This window comes from Topomyia yanbarensis, chromosome 3, assembly GCF_030247195.1.
Source record: "Topomyia yanbarensis strain Yona2022 chromosome 3, ASM3024719v1, whole genome shotgun sequence".
In the NCBI taxonomy this organism is placed as follows: domain Eukaryota; kingdom Metazoa; phylum Arthropoda; class Insecta; order Diptera; family Culicidae; genus Topomyia; species Topomyia yanbarensis.
The window spans coordinates 397226228-397233088 of NC_080672.1; positions in this window are offsets into that span (position 1 = coordinate 397226228).

The following is a 6861-nucleotide window of genomic DNA, read 5'->3' on the forward strand; positions in this document are numbered from 1 at the left end:
GGCGGATCCGGACAACTCCCCCCGAAATTGTTTATCTCCTTGAGAAATTTTAAAATACTTTCTATTTTAAATTCGTTCTAAATTCCAAATCATTCCAAACCAGATTCGACAACCAAAACTGATTTTAATTAAAAAAGGGTATTACATATTACGTATTGTACATTGAACATTTCAAAATCGAAATCTCGGACCCCCTCCGAATTTTTTTTCTGAATCCGTCAATATCTCCTCGGGGATGTTGATATATCCGCTCACTGTTTAAATAAAAATTCTAAATCCTTCCGGGGGTTGGAAGATTAATTCTTGCCAGGGCCGGCGGAAAGCGTGGGTAGTATGGGTAGTACTACCCACTCGAAAATAACCGAGTGGGTAATTACCCACTCGAAATTTTGAACCATTTCAATAAATTTAGATGTGCAACGCATGTATCTCGCACTACACACATTTGAAAACATCGATGTACCACAATTCCATTTGCATAAACGAACGTGACTTAATGTGAATGAAATGTAAGCGTGTGCATTGTGAAAAGGGAAAAAATCCTTACTAAAGGACCCCTCACCCTATGCTTTCTACCCACTCGGGCGTAAAGTGTTTCGCCGCCCCTGATTCCTGCTATTGTAGCACCTGCAGATGGTTCAGCATCCCTACGGGGGTGCAGAATGCTCAGTTTTAATTGTTCTGTGTCGTTATTTTCCTTACCCCTAACCTTACCACTTCCACAATCCTTCCCATCAGGAAATGATAAAAAAGATGATTCTTGGCACGGCACAAATCTCCGACCAACATGGGAAATGTGTCATTTGAGCCAGACGCTACTGATTCCTGAACTAGCTGAAGTTTGACATGCAGTAGACTGTAAGATGTATGTTAATACGACCGAAGTTAACTACGTAATTTCTAGAACCTGCAAAAGGTTGTCGATTGCGTGCAGGTCCCATGTTCTGGCTGTGCGTAATCGAGGAACTGATGTTATCAATCGCACATTTAGTATATTGCTTCCTAGTTTTGAATAATAAGTGATCATTGGAAGTGATTGTACAGCTATCTTTATGACAACGGCACAAACGACATTAGAAAATACATCATATACTTCCACTCTAAATTGGACCACAAAACGTAAATTTTCGCCTCGAATTGAACATATATATTAAGGAGAGCCATAATCTATTCAAAAACATCAATTCGAAAAAGTAAATTGATATCTCCAACCTGTCCATCTTGCCCCCACCACATGTCCATTTCACCCGCACTCTGAAAAAAGTGCAAATATTTGTTCGTTTTCTATTTATTTAGAAAAGACACTTATTGATTTTTGTAACACAATCCCTCTGTGCACTCGAAAACCAACATATGGAACTACAATATAGACTATTACATATTAACAAAAACATGCTTTTTCTATGTTATATTTGAATAAACATGTCCGTCTTACCCCCAGTTCCACTACCAAAAATATTGAAATTTCATTTAAATATTTTTTATCGAAATAATATTTATTCGAATTGGCGGTGGTTAGCTGTTTTCGTTTTATAGGGTGATTCATCAACCGTGCTATCTTTGAGAATGATCCTTGGTTAAGCAACTAATTTTTCCGATCCTATTTTATTGCGAATAATTAAGTAGTTTTCATTTTGTTATATTCAGAATTGCACATACTTTGTCGTATGTAATTTTAAATATTCTTTGATTTGATGGCATTGTAAGGAAACACGTATCCGCCGGTTGATGCCAATCGAGCTTACATTTCTTTGGATTGATCAAACTAATATCTTTGTTTGTTTAGTGTTTATTTGACCAACTAGGAAACTAATCCACGGGGCGTTTTGTGTGCGTGGGGAATTCGCATGGTCTTGTCTGAGTTAAGTGATGACTGTTGAATCATGTATGAGCCAGTTACTAGCTCCAGTAAAAATTCGCGTCATCGGTTGTATATTCGACATACAAGGCTAGTCGTTTCCGGTATTTCGGTAGTTCTTATTTTATACCGTTTAAAAACGCTTTAGTTAGCTTAAAAACGCGTGCAAATAACAAATCAATCGGCCCCTTATTCAATTGTTCGCGGAGAAAGAAATTAATACATAATTCTCGTTTTATTTGTTTTAAAATACCAACGTTTATACACGATAAATAATACTTGTATTACGAAATCTTCAATTACATAGCTAATACGATATATTTCGACAAATGTCTCGAGACGCTAAAGGTAATCGCTTTTCATGATATTGTATTGTTTTAAAAAAGTCGGGTTTCGTCGGAATAATAAAATCGTTCACATACCGTTTGATTAAATTGAACATAAGCAACACGCCCGACTGTCGGCAATCCGGAGCTGAAGTTGCTTTTTTACAAACCAAGCATTTCCAAATTAATTCAACAAACGATAAATCTATCAAAAATTCTCGGCAGCCGGCTGCCCAGAGCAATGAACACATGACAATACTTCTGCGAGTTGCATAGATCGTATCACTTATCAACGTGAATCCAGATTTTTGTAACTCTTTACCTCATCCTACTAACAAAAACTCCTTCCCGTGACAAACGTGGAGATGCAGAGGTATACACGGTCTCCATAACAACGTTTGTTACACTAACATTCCTTTCCTTCTAGATGACTGTAAGGACGTGGCCGGCGCCGCTATTGGCATGTCAAAGTATATAACTCTCGAAACATGAACATTGAGAATGGATAGCTACTCCCAGGGTCCATTCGTTGATTCTCTGTGCAATTTCGCTTGTTCTGGCCAATCACGGAGTAGCAACTACGAATTGTACACTCAGGCAAAAAATACAGCGAATTTCATAGGGATATCGTATAATCTTTAGACACAAGTAGCACGTATGTAAATCATAAGATTATCTTATGAAACGGCATTTATTTTGTTAAATCGTTTTGCTATGATTTCATGTTCCATAAGGTATCTTTGAATTATCATAAGACTATATTATACATTTCTCTTATGTTTATGAGAATCATAAGATGCTCGAATGAAATTCGTACGACTGGCATATGCAATAACTTATAAAATGTTAAGTCGTATGTTTTTCATATTAATCTTATGAAAACATAGTTTTGTTACTTTTCTATTCATTATAAGATAAATCTTACGACTTTCGCTGTGAGTTTTGCCTTAGTGTACGGTCATCAAGCTCATGCTCATAATATTTATTCGAAGTCTAGTTTCTGTTCAAAATCCGGGCTCCTTTACAACTCCGGGCCCGAGTCGCACCACCATTTCGGCGGTCTTGTCAGTAACGCATAAAATTAATTTGACTTTTAAGAGAAATGAACTTGAAATAATCATGTGTCCGTCGTACCATCAGTTTACCTAGAATGAATTAGCTAAAATGCCACTTCCTACAATTCAATGAACAATCATGAACTTTGCAAACTATTAATGACACGCAACTAGTTTTGTTTCAGGTACCAATTACGGGTGAAATCGAGTGTGCGAGATGGTTTATAATTCCGCCATTTTCTGCCTTTCTCATATAGAGAGGTTATGCAATCACTCTGAAAATCGGCAACCTTATCCCGACCCGTTCGGCTAAGTGTCATATCCTATTTGACTCTAAGTTAACTTAGTTTCACTTGAACGGTATAACGCTCCCATAAGCTGATATTGAATTTTTAGTTGATCCGACTTCTGGTTCCGTGGTTTAGGTGCTGGGCTCAATATGATCCAAAATAAACTTTCAAATTGCGATAACTTCTTAAGTTTTTTACCTAGAAGTTTGCAATTTCCTGATTTTTCCTCTTTCATGGAGAGCAGCAATTTTCAATAGAGTTCAAAATCGGACATTCCTGAAGGGCTGTACAAAAAGAATTACGAATAAGGTGTCCGGACCCGGATTTTGAACTCAGTTTTAGGACACATTTTCAGCCAAATCTTTGTACTTGTACCAAAATTGTTGGTTAGAATTTCAATTTTCATTTTCTGGGGAATATTGCAGTTTTTGAAGTGGTTGGCTGGTGGAAATCGGTGCCGAATGGGGCCGTGTTTGGCATACATAGATGTATGCAGAACCTCCAACATAAATCATAGGTTTATTGACAGAATGCTAATAACAAACACAAACGAAAGGAAAATAAGAATGTACATATCAGTTTTGTATACCATACGACCGATTTTAGATGGTTCGCATTACGATTCTGTTGCCGGTTCCTACGGTAAAACAGTTTTTCTCATAATACTGTACGAGCGAGCAATCAAACTAATCCCAAAGTTTTGTAATATTCTTGAAGGCTTAAATAAAATCCCATCTGAAATGATATTGATACTCTGATTTAAATACTAACCCTGGATTCTACATGAAAGTTATCTGGAAGGTCCGGAAGATCCGTAAAATTCGCTAATTCATTAATCTAGTTCTAGAATGTTAAAGTCTTTTCGAAAACATTTATTCACGTTGCATTGGCTTAAATTCCAAGTTCAAAGTGAAAAATCGACCCTGTTGGTTAGATAATGATCATCTGAAAAATCCGGAACTTTCGCCGAACTGATCAATTCATAAAGTTGGTCTTAGAATTAGGTGGTTTTTAGTGTTTCTTGAATTCTCATTTGGATGAGTTCGTACTTATGACCTACACGTGTTTGTTTTAGTTACATAATGGCCTTCCGGAAGATCTGGAACATCAGTGGATCTGGCTAATTCATAAACCTTATCCTAAGGATCCGAGATTGTTTCGAAAATATTTTTGGAAATATCATTCGCATAAATTCGTACTTGGGACTGGAATAGGGATCCCAATGGTAACGTAGTAACCTTTCGGAAGATTCGGAACTGGCTCTGGAAGTTTTCTCGGAAGATTTTTTTGTGCTGCTCGCTGAGAAGCAAGCTTCTACGTGCGAATGTGAAGTTCGAGCGAAACCGTCGCCCGGCCCGCCGCTGCTGGTTATGTTCGGAAGTGATTTCAGCGGTCATTGTACAGAAGACTATGAAGGCATTTGAGCGGATTCGACATGATGGTGCGTAGTACAGCCGGTTCGCTTCATCCGTCATCCTACAATGAGAGGTACAAAGTTAGCCCCCTTAAGACTGATGTCTTCGGTTTGTTTCCATTGCAATATCAACAGTATAATAATTAATTAATTATTGACTTATTATTAATTATTAAAATATTATAGTCAAATTAAACATTACCGAGAATTTGTATATTTGGTGGTATCAGAGGGACAAGTGGAACAAAATATTATTCCGGATATAGATTTTCACCCACACTCGTCAATATTGATCCGCCATCGATAGATGGCAGCTAGTGGAGTAACGCTAGCAAGTTCCAGCAGCAAAACTGACACTTTGCCAACGTCCGAATATATTGTGTTGTATTCATCATCGTCATCAGAAGCGAAACATCAACCAGCAATCTACGCCGACAGAGCCACAGCGCAGTGTGATGTATTTGCAATTAACGGTGAGATCGTTCTGACAATATTTTTTCTACTTTCAAATTGTTATGTCATTTTTTCTATAGTGGTAGGTGATTTTATTCCGTAGTATTATGTTACTTTTTATTTTCATTATCTGCAGTATATTCATAAGATTCGTTATATGCATTTATTTTTTTCAATTGGACAGGGAGAGTATGAACTGTGTCATGGATTGGGGTACGTGGATCGCCTGTCTCTAGATAATAATATCTGCACTTACTTAAGAATTCTTCGGAATTATGTAGTTATAGTTATTATTCTTATCTTGCATGGCACGGTAAGTTTGAGAGCGAGTAAAGGCGCTTTAACCTAGGCTTATTAGCCAGGTCAAGGAGTAAATACCTCTGTCCCATCCCAAAGGATCAAAGGAGTGACATAAACTTTCTTAGCCAAGTCACTCCCAACGATTTATTATATCCCGTTTAAACTGAAACGGTCGGTACGGTTGTTCTCGTTTCTTCCTCCTTTAAGATTCAAAACAATTCGTTAATTAAATTATTCATTGAATGAATGATTTAATTGCCGTCTAATTTTGAAACATCTCCAAACCCAACTCTGCACAGTAGGCCTGGCCGCTTTAATATTTGCGACATATGAGCGACCGAAAATAAAAGTCGCAAGGATAGAACATGCTTCGCAAAACCCGTTTCAAACATATTAAAATATAAAAATCGGAAATAAATTTCAAGCATAAAAATCGGACAGAAAGCTTTCAGCATAAGAATCACTTAAAAAGTTTTCACCCATAAAACTCGTCAAGGATGAACCTCCAGTATAAAAATCGCTTTCAAATAAATAAATCGCTGGTAGGAGCATCCGTATATATTGCTATTCAAGATTAAAAGTCGGCTAACAAAAACTACTTTGTAAGAATCGGATATATATCTTTCCGGGTTTTCTACTGAAGGTTTTTTTTTATCCGACTCTTACCAAGAAATGTCCCAGTCCGATTTTTATGCTTGAAGTTTATATCCGGTTTTTATATTCTAATATACTTGAAACGGGTTTTACGAAGCATGTTCTGTCCTTGCGACTTTTATTTTCGGTCGCTCATATGAAAATATGCTTCAAGTATTAATATTGACAAGAAAAACAATATTGAATTACTGTAGTGTTTTCCAGGATGCTTTTCAATACTTGCTGTGTAAGGGTTAGAATAGAATAGAATAGAATATTAATGACACGCAGCTAGTTTTATTGTAATTCTATTGTATTAATACTATAAAAATCCACAGGCCCGAAAACTAAATAATGTTGGTCTCTCTCGTCGACCGGCGTTATTGAGTGGGGCACCAAATGTGTAGACAACGTCGATTACCGATTGCAAAGCCTACTGCTACTACTGCAAGGAATGATTGATCAGCTTGCACTTCGATCTTTTTTTTTTGCTCTCTGGCAAGAGCAATCAAGTATCAATAGCCTCGCGCGA